The following is a 10,730-nucleotide window of genomic DNA, read 5'->3' as shown; positions in this document are numbered from 1 at the left end:
ATTCTCGCCGCCTCCATATCCCTTACCTCTAGTAACATCTTGTTGTGGGTTATGATACTCATGTGAATGCATTCTGAATTCTTCAATCAATTCTTTAATAACGGTCGGTTCCTTCTTCGTCATTGGTACTTGAGAGTCAAGAAATTGCCTTGTTGTGACATTCACCGCATTATAGATATTGGACACTTCTTGTTGGACATTGAGATATTGTTGAGGAGAACTCATAAGCAAACCCTTGTATCTCTCCCACACTTCATATAAGGACTCTCCAACCTCTTGTTGAAAATTATAAATCTTCTTCTTGAGCTTTGAGATATTTGAAGGTGGAATAAATTGCTCAATAAAAGCAACATGAAGATTTGGGTACGTAGTAATGGATCCGGGCGCGAGTGATTTCAACCAAACCTTAGCTTCACCGGTAAATGTCACTGGGAGCATCCTAAGTAGCACTGACTTGTGTGGCATGTTTGGAACATTGAAGTAGTTTGCAATGTCCTTTACTTCATCAATGTGATTGAATGTGTCTCCGTACTCTTTCTTGGTGAAAGGTATGTTCTTGAGCATTGGTAGAATATGCCTCTTGAGCTCAAAACTTCTTTCAATAGGTATCTCGGGTGTTACAAGATCCGTGTCTTCACGTATCCTCTTCTTGTAGTCTCTCATAGTCATTCTCGTAATAATCACTAAAATAAAACAAAACAAGAAAGCATAAAAAGTATAAAATTTACTAAAGTAAAATTTCATTAAGACGTAACCGTGACGTGATTGTTGTTCAGAAAGCAAAGTAAATGTGACGTGTGTGAAATGCACTGGTTTTATTCCTACTTTTAGTTGATAAATTAAGCACACAAAGGCAGTGAACCTGTCTTTTAGTGGTATAGTTGGATAAGTAGGGTGTCGAACTCAGGGAACGGAAATTAAACTAATAACTAATTTTAACTAAGCAAGTAATAAAAGTAAAAAGGTTTTTCTCTAGTTTTACAAGACTAGAAACTTAAAAACACCACTTAAGCACTTAATTAACTAAACAACTAAGACAAGTAACAAATTCACCAAATTTGATAAAGAGTTTCTGTTTAGGTCCAACCAATTCACTCCTATGGTTATTTATATGATAAATCAATTGTTATTGGTTACCAACTATAGTGGTTAGGTTCATGTTCATTACTACTAACCCTTAGACAATTAATCAATTCAAGCAGTGGCCAATTTTTTAAACTAATTAATTCCCTAGTTCAATTATTTGGATTAAATAAGATTTGTAATTGGTTAATCAAGTTGGTGTTTCAATTAACCTCTTGTTTGTTGGTTTCACAAACAAGCTCACACATTAATTTTACCCATTCTCTAATTAATCCTAGTTTCATGTTCATTATTCCTAGGCATATGATAAAGTGTTCACATAAACATATGAGGTTAACAACTAAGAGATGTTCATGCAGCTTAATTGCCTTCCAATTAACAGAAAATAGTTGTGGTTAATGCATAAGGTTCTTTAACAAACTTAATTTAATAAAATCACCAATAAACAATCAATAGAAACAATAATTAAACCATAGGAGTAATGTGGTCTTCCTAAACAGAAAAAATACGAATTTAGCTCATGGTTACATTGGAAACAAACTCAAAAACAAATTCAACTAGGCTAGACATGCTTAATTCCTAAGATTAAGTGGAATGTATAACCTAAATTGCCTTGATTCTTCAAAAGATCGAAGGTTAGGGTTTCTCAGCTCTCCAAAGGGTTCTTCAATCGCAGGCGCAGCTCCCCAAAAGCCAGAAGTATCCCCAATTCGGATAAAGGTTCGATATTTATAATTATCACAAAACAGGGGCCACTCGGCGAGTAGGTCACCCAACTCACCGAGTAGATGCGTAAAATCCTTGTACTGCCAGGAGTCTTGACTTATCTTCGGGAATATTCTTGGGTACTTGCCGAGTTAGTGTGTTTTTTCCTCATTCTTCATTCTTTGGTCTCTAATTGCTTCTCCTTGTTCCTTTTTACTTCCAAGCATGTCTTTTGGACTGAAAACAAAATTTAAGCATTATTAAGTACCTTTTGTCCACATTATGCACATAATTAGTTAAAAATGTATGCTAAACATATGACTAATTATGCAAAAATCAAAATACCCCACACTTGACTCTTGCTTGCCCCAAGCAAAACTGAATTTTAACACATTAGAACCGCATATGACAACTCCAATCTAACCCAGCCATTATGCCAAGACCGCAACGCATGCATTTGTGTCTAGTGTTTTCCTAAATACCCCCATACTCTAAATACTCACAATCCTCATAAACATTCGCCCACTCATCCCGAACAATGCTCATTTTATGCATCCCTCCGAATCCATCCGCAGAAAACCTCCTATCCTCAAGGTATTTTTGGTTGAGCAACCCAAGCATACATTATCTAGAATTACAATTTATGATACCACATTGGAGCTCTTTGGAATTCTTCATTTCTTTGATAATTTGACCTTTTATTTCTTTGAATTAACCACCTTGTTGTTTGATTTTTGGTATATTCAAATTTTGAATTACTTCAGAATTTCTGATCTTTTGATCTTCACTTTAGTTGCTCCAAAATTCTTCCAACTTTTATTTTAATTCTCTCTCGCTTTTTTTTACATGTAACTCACTTTTTTTTTTCACTCAAAACCTACATGCTTAAGCAAGGGCGCTCAACTTCAACCTTTATTGGCTAACGATAATAATTTTCCTGGATACATTTCTGGTACACGATGCTAAACATATTGCATCCTTCGGGCTGAGCGAGGTTGTGTTTTTGTCCCATGATTTCACTAGAATAAGGGAGCCACAAATGCACTATAACGTATATAGGCTCCACTAAACATTTGGGTTTTCATGCAATCATCAACACAATTGTAACATGGAATCCTAATTACTTTTTACCAAAATTTTCTAAATTAATTCCTAAGTCACATTTTTTGTATGCAAGAATGCAAATTTTTTTAAAACAGACCTAAATTAGGATATTAAGATTCTCAATTTACTAGAAATTAACCAACCCCTACCCCACACTTATTTTATGCAATGTCCTCATTGCATATCATGCAAAAATAAAAATATGAAATATAGAGAGAATTGGAACAAACTCCCCTGGGGTAGCAGTCGCTAGGTTGATATCTCTTATCTTCAACTCCATCTTCAATTGACTTTAGACATGGGAACAGCTCATCCATGTCTTGGGTGTCAAAATCTCGTGTGGTAGACATGCAAATAACTCAAAAATGTAGGACAAAGCTCCTAGAAACCTCCAGTAATGACTCTTCACAAAAAATGGACAAGTACTGCAATGAAAGTGCCCAAAACAGCTTTGGAATTCGAAAAATGTTGATCTACTCGTCGAGTAGTATCGTGTACACGGCGAGTTTGTTTCCAACTTGCTGTTATATCACGTAATTACCCATGTACTCGCCGAGTAGGCGTTGTATTGAAAAAAAAGGTTATCCAACTCGTTTTCTTCTCGATTAAGGTTCTGAATTGGGATAATTCAGTGACTCTTTCTCTATTTACTTCAGTAGCAACACTCTTTATCACTCCCAACTCTAGCAGACTCAACCTTAACGACAAAACTTCGCACTCTTATTTGAACATTCCTTACTTGAACCTTGACCCTTAAAACTTCTATATGCATCCTAACCTTCCAATCCTGAAAAATATGCAACCAAAAGTGAAAGCAATAAAAGTCCTAAAAGAAAAAAAATCATCCAAGTTCAACAATTGTCCAAATCAAACACCATAAAAATAAAAACACAAAACAAACACTCATCATTCTTCCTCATCCATGTTAGTTCCTCCAGCTCCACTTCCTCCTCCTTCATTGCCTCTCTGCATCCTTTCCTCCCAATTCATAATGTAGGGATAAATGGGTCCGGGTCTCGGGGCGATATTCATTTGTTGGAAAAGATACTCAAATGATTGATTATTATAATTGACAGCTCTTCCAATATCATCCAAGTATCTCCGGTACTCGACTTGGTTCCACCCATCGTTCTCTTCCTCCACCGGAATAACTGGTGGGTCTTCTCGTACCCGCTCACTCCGTTGCCTCACCCGCCGTCCCGTCTCCTCGGGGATAACCGGCTCATCCGCATGTGGAATAGAATAAGAATCTCCAAACTTCTCCATAATCCTTGCCCTCCTATATAGTGTACTGTTGAACGGAGGGGGAGAAATGACCGTCAACGCCCTCGCCTCTTGCAAATCCAAGATCCCAAATGATCTTGTAAGCCTTGTCACAAACATTCCTCCATTGATTTTGGAGGTCACCTTCTCTTTAACAGTCCCATCCGCAAGATATTTGGCTATGCAGTAGGGGAGTTTGCAAAAAACATCGGGAGTAATAATGCCCCAAAGATAGAAGATGTAATGGGTCGGGACCTTGTCATCGTCCTTCCGCATATTAATCGTGATGGCGACGAAACAATTAATGAGACGGTGGACCGGTGAACGGATGTGGCCCTCCTGCGTGGAAGATGAGATGTATACCCGGTTGGAAATAGTATTCCACCAAGTGGAAGCAACCACTGCTTCGGGGAGATCTTTGTGGAATTTCTCCAAGAAAGCTTCAAAGTCTTCATTTAACATGGTACTTTGATCATAGATGCCAATCCTCCATGAAAACTCAGCCATGCTGCATTGTCGCAGCTCCCCACCAAGAGAAAAGGAAATTATATTGGGATTATAATACTCACTACCACCCCAGAATGAAATGGTAGTGAAGAATTCCCAACATAATTCAGCGAAGACCGGTTCTTGAATTTTGAACAATTGTAACCAACCATCACATATGATGGTAGAATCCCCCATATTGCATTATTTCACCAAATATGGCATCAATTCCTCTTCCAACCCAACCTTCCCCAGCCAATCCCAGTTCACTACAGTAGGTAAGTGGATCTCTTTCTGCTTCAAAGCTTCTAATTTGTTTTTAGCGCGGGCTTGAGATGATTTAGAGGTGATTTGGCGAAAAGAGAGCCACGGGATGTCTCCTTGGCTTCCCCCTCGTGAAGTTTGACCTCTTCTGGACATGGTTCCTGCAAAATAACATTAAGAAATCACAAGCAAACAACTCCTAACAATTAAAATCGAACAAAACAGATCTGTATAGCATCCTACTCGCCGAGTTCACGAACTACTCAGCGAGTAGTATGAACATCGGGACCATATCGGTATCGGACTTGTATGGGTTATTTAAAACACCTAATTCTTCATCAGGGTTTGCTGTACTAAGTCCATAAAACACAAATCCAAAAGAAATTTTGCCTAAAACCTCCTAATTCGTAGCAAAATCAAAACCCTAGAAATTGAGGAAAACCCCCAAATCCGAATTTTAGCCAAAATAAGGGCTAAGAAGTGATAAAGTTTTAACCTTTGACAAGTATTGGGTGTAAACATCATACCTTTACGCTTGAAAGTTGAAGATTCAGCAAAGATTGAAGAAATGGCTTGAGAGTAGATGCGCATGGCGAGTATGTGGGTAATGTTTAGAATGAGCAAAAACCCTTATTTACAGATTATAAACTACTTGTGTAAATATTCTACTCGCCGAGTAGAAAAGTGCTACTCGCCGAGTAGATCCACGTATTCGCAATTTTCTGGGAATTCAGACGAGTACTCATCGAGTAGGTCGTATGTACTCGGCGAGTAAATCTTGTAGTTTGAAAAAATCTTAATTAATTTTTATTTTTAACCCACTACCCCACACTCTAAGCATTGATTGCCCTCAAGCAATCATTTTGAACATATTTTAAGAAGAATAATGAAAATAAAACCGATCCTAAGAAATTAAAAAGAAAATAAAGGAAAAAGAAATGAAAACTCTAAACTCGGGTTGCCTCCTGGAAGCGCTTCTTTTTAAGGAGTCATTAGCTGGACTCCTTTCATGCTACGTTTCTGCCATTCCTTCCAGCAACAACCCTTCTTCTATGTCTTCATTCCTTGGGACCCCTTCTTCATATCTTTTTACTCTATGTCCATTGACTTTGAAAGGGGTACCATCCTTTGATAATAAATCTATAGCACCATGTGGAAACACCTTCTTTACTAGAAAAGGACCATCCTGTCTTGACTTGAGTTTGCCCGAAAAAAAGTTTTAGTCTTGAATTAAAGAGCAACACCTTTTGCCCTTCATGAAACTCTTTATTTCCCTTGATCCTCTTGTCATGCCAACTTTTGGTTTTCTCTTTATAGATTGGAGAGCTAGTGTAGGCATCATTTCTAAGTTCCTCAAGAGCATTCATTTGCATTAACCGGTTGTTCTTGAGCTCCGTCATGTTGAAGTTGCACAATTTTAAAGCCCAAAATGCTTTATGCTCGATCTCCAACGGTAAATGACATTGCTTTCCATAAACTAGCCTATATGGTGTAGTACCAATAGGTGTTTTGAAAGCTGTTCGGAAGGCCCAAAGTGCATCATCTAGCTTATCCGACCATTCTTTCCGATTGCTCCCCACCGATCTCTCCAAGATTCTCTTTAAGGCTCTATTTCTCACTTCGGTTTGTCCACTAGTTTGTGGATGGTAGGATGTAGAAAATTTATGGGTTACCCCATATTTCCTTAACACCTTCTCTAGTTGATCATTGGCAGAGTGCCTCGGTCACTTATAAGAGCTTTCGGGACTCCAAATCTTGAAAATAACTTCTTCAAAAAGCGCACCACCACCCGACCATCATTAGTTGGCAAAGCTTGTGCGTCCGCCCACTTGGATACATAATCCACCGCCACCAATATGTATTTGTTGCCTTTAGACATGGGAAATGGTCCCATGAAATCGATCCCCCACACATCAAATACTTCGCACACTTGAATACTATGTTGTGGCATTTCATTTCGGGATGAAATGTTTCCCGCTCTTTGACATGCATCACATTCTTTGACAAATTGGGCTGCATCTTTAAAAATCGTGGGCCAGTAAAACCCAATGTCAAAGATCTTCTTAGCAGTGTAATGTGTGCCATGATGTCCACCCGTGGGCCCGCTATGACAATGCTTCAAAATTTTTCGGCTTTCATTCCCGAACACACATCTTTCTATTATTCCATCTGCACAGCTTTGGAAAAGGTATGGCTCATCCCAAATGTAATACTTTATTTCGAAAAAGAATTTCTTCTTTTGTTGGATGGTAAGATCTTTTGGGATGTATTTGCTAGCTAAGTAATTAGCTATGTCTGCGAACCATGGCTCTTCTCCCATGGTCACCATAATGTACTCGTCCGTGAAGTCATCTCCAACTCTATCTTCTTGCAATTGCGGGTTTTCAAGTCTTGACAACTGGTCGGCTGCTACATTCTCCATCCCATTTTTGTCGCGTATCTCTATGTCAAACTCTTGAAGAAGTAGAACCCATCGTATCAATCTTGGCTTGGCATCCTGCTTGGCAAACAAATACTTGATAGCAGAGTGGTCAGTAAAAACAGTTGTTTTAGATAAAACTAAATAAGGGCGGAATTTATCAAAAGCGTACACCACAACTAATAATTCTTTTTCAGTGGTGGTGTAATTCTCTTGGGCCGGATTTAAAGTTTTACTAGCATAATAAATGGGTCGAAAGTGCTTATCAACCCTTTGACCAAGGACAACTCATATTGCAAAGTCACTAGCATCACACATTATTTGAAACGGTAAATCCCAATTTGGAGCAACAATGATCGGGGCATTAGTCAATTTTTCCTTTAAGAATTCAAAGGCCTCTAAAAATTCTTTAGTAAAATTAAACAATGCATCCTTTAAAAGCAATTGTGTTAGAGGTCTAGTTATTTTAGAAATATCTTCTATAAAACGCCGGTAAAAACCCGCGTGTCCTAGAAAACTTCTAATGCCCTTCACATTAGTTGGTGGGGGTAATTTGGCAATGGTGTCAATCTTTGCCCGATCCACTTCAATTCCCAATTTGGAAATCTTGTGGCCTAAAACTATACCCTCCTTAACCATAAAGTGACATTTCTCCCAATTAAGAACTAAGTCGGTTTTTTCAGACCTAGCAAGTATTAAGTCAAGATTTGTGAGACAATCATGGAAGGAAGATCCAAAAACAGAAAAATCGTCCATAAAGACTTCCATGAATTTTTCCACCATATCGTGGAATATGGCTATCATGCACCTTTGAAATGTCGCGGGTGCATTGCATAACCCAAAAGGCATGCATCGATAAGCAAAAGTCCCACTTGGGAAAGTGAAAGTGGTCTTTTCTTGGTCCATGGGGTCTATGGGTATTTGGAAATAACCCGAAAATCCATCTAAAAAACAATAATAACTATGGCCCGATAATCTTTCTAACATTTGATCAATAAAAGGTAAGGGGAAATGGTCTTTACAAGTGGCATCGTTTAGCTTTCGATAATCGATGCATACTCTCCAACAGGTTACCGTTCGTGTCAGAATAAGCTCATTCTTCTCATTGGTTATGACCATCATCCCTCCTTTCTTGAGCACCACTTGGACCAGACTCACCCACGGACTGTCGGAAATAGAATATATAATCCCCGCATCTAAAAGCTTGACCACTTTCTTCTTGACCACTTCTTTCAAATTTGGGTTTAATCTTCTTTGGTGCTGCACAACCGGCTTTGCTCCTTCTTCCAAATTAATCTTGTGAGAACAATAAGAGGGGCTGATTCCCTTGATGTCGGTAATGCTCCATGCTATGGCCCGCTTTTGCTTTTTCAAAACTGGAACTAGTTCTTCCTTTTCAGATTCGGAGAGGTCAGAGGCTATTATCAATGGCTTTTGATGACCATCTTCAAGAAAAGCATACTCCAAGTGATCTGGTAACGTTTTGAGCTCTGTTTTTTTGATCTGCATGGTGTACTCGCCGAGTGCAAGTAAGGGACTCGGCGAGTTGCCAGCTGAATTCACAAATCCTTTTTTCTATTCGCATGGACTCGGCGAGTAGATCGGCCCTACTCGGCGAGTTGATCTGTCAGATTGCTTCATCAATTCTTCATACTCAGCTTCTTCCAGCAGCCTCTCGATCTCCAGTAAGTCTTTTTCAGCATCAAATTCTTCATCAAAAATTGTGGACTTGTTGGGATCTTCGTTATCGCATTCCTCCATTAATTCATCAAGCATGTCAATTGAGAACGCCATGTCATCACTATTTCTTGAATGCTTCATAGCTTGATCAACCCCAAAAGTGACTGAATCATCTCCGACCCGTAAAGTAAGCTTCGAGTCTCTCATATCCACTATAGCACTTGTCGTGTTGAGGAAAGGTCTTCCAAGGATGATTGGGACTTGAGGATCCGCCTCCATGTCTAGAATTATAAAATCTGCGGGAAATACAAACTTGTCCACCTTAACCAATAAGTCTTCACATATGCCTTCTAGAAAGGTGACTGTGTTGTTTGCTAAGTGAATTGCCATACGAATTGGCCTTGGTTCTGGGAGATCCAGCTTCTTGAAGAATGAATACGGCATGAGATTCACACTTGCTCCCGAATCGGCCAAGGCATGAATTGTAGCCAAGTTACCAAATTGGCAAGGCAAAGTCAAGCTTCCCGAGTCACCCTTCTTCTTCGGTAGCTTATTTAACATGGCAGTTGAGCAGTTCTCATTAAGAACTACCTTTTTCACTTCCTCCATCTTCCTTTTATTAGTGAGAAGTTCCTTAAGGAATTTTGCATATTTTGGCATTTGTGCGACAGCTTCAATGAAGGGTATGTTGATTTGAAGAGCTTTAATATGATCAAGAAACTTCTGGTACTCCTCTTCCTGCTTTTCTCTCTTAGCTCGGGCTGGATATGGAAATGGAGGCTGAAAGGGCTTTTCAGGAATCTGATTTTTCGAGTTTGGCAGTGGACTCGTCGAGTCCATATTCTGGAATCGGCGAGTAGGCTCTATTCCATGAAGATTTTGATTTTGGTCTTGAGTTTCTGCATCGTCCTTCTGCAATTCTTCGGGTGCTTCATTCTGAATAGGGGCTAGATGAGTAATTATCTTCCCACTTCATGTTGTGACTATGTTTATATGCGCGCCTCGTGGGTTATTTTTCGGTTTTACTAGGAAGTTCGCCCGGTGATCTTTGGTTGATTTGTTGAGTAAGTTGTCCTAGTTGCGTTTCTATGTTGTGGATAGATGCTTGCTGGTTTCTAAGCATGGTTCTTGTTTCTTGAATTGCAGCATGATGATCACTATGTCTCTTTTCTGAAGCAGCAACAAATTTGGTAAGCATCTCTTCCAAACTTGGTTTTCTTTCTTGTGCCGGCTCCTCCTTTTGGTAAAAACCTCTTCCTTTCTGCCTGTACTTCTCCTCCTTAGCCTTCTTGTACTCTTAATAAGGGAGCCACTCTTTCTTTGGTTTTCGCCAATCTTCATCATATCGGTCCCCACTTGAGTAACATACTTGCACCTTCTTGTTGCCATTTTCATCCAAGTCACAGTCTCTAGTAAGATGAGGCCCATTGCAGTTTTCACACCCCAACCGTATAGCATGTATCGTTTGGTCCATTTTTCCATCCTCCTATCCATGTTTTTCAACATGGCCATCACTGCTGATAAGTCTTCTGAAGCTGCATAGGCGGACCCCCTTGTTACATCATTTCTTGGATTATGGTATTCTCTAGAATGCTTAGAGAATTCTTCAATTAGCTGCTTTATCACTGGAGGAGCCTTCTTCGTAAGTGGACCTTGCGAGTCAAGTAATTGCCTTGTTGTAGCATTTACTCCATCATAAAAGATGGAGACTTCTTGCTGACTATTG

The 10,730-nt window shown here is 39.3% G+C and overlaps 1 non-coding gene across 1 annotated transcript; it reads left to right on the top strand.

The window, feature by feature from the left end:
• The first annotated feature begins 201 nt into the window (after nucleotides 1-201).
• LOC145096360 (small nucleolar RNA R71) lies at nucleotides 202-309 on the top strand. Its single transcript, XR_013703769.1, has one exon. It is a non-coding gene; the product is annotated as a small nucleolar RNA R71 (small nucleolar RNA).
• The last annotated feature ends 10,421 nt before the right edge of the window (nucleotides 310-10,730 follow it).

Source organism: Lactuca serriola, chromosome 3, assembly GCF_051521515.1.
Source record: "Lactuca serriola cultivar US96UC23 chromosome 3, Lser_US96UC23_V15, whole genome shotgun sequence".
Lineage (NCBI taxonomy): Eukaryota > Viridiplantae > Streptophyta > Magnoliopsida > Asterales > Asteraceae > Lactuca > Lactuca serriola.
The sequence above is the reverse complement of the archived record's forward strand: the minus strand, read 5'-3'. Positions and strand labels throughout refer to the sequence as shown.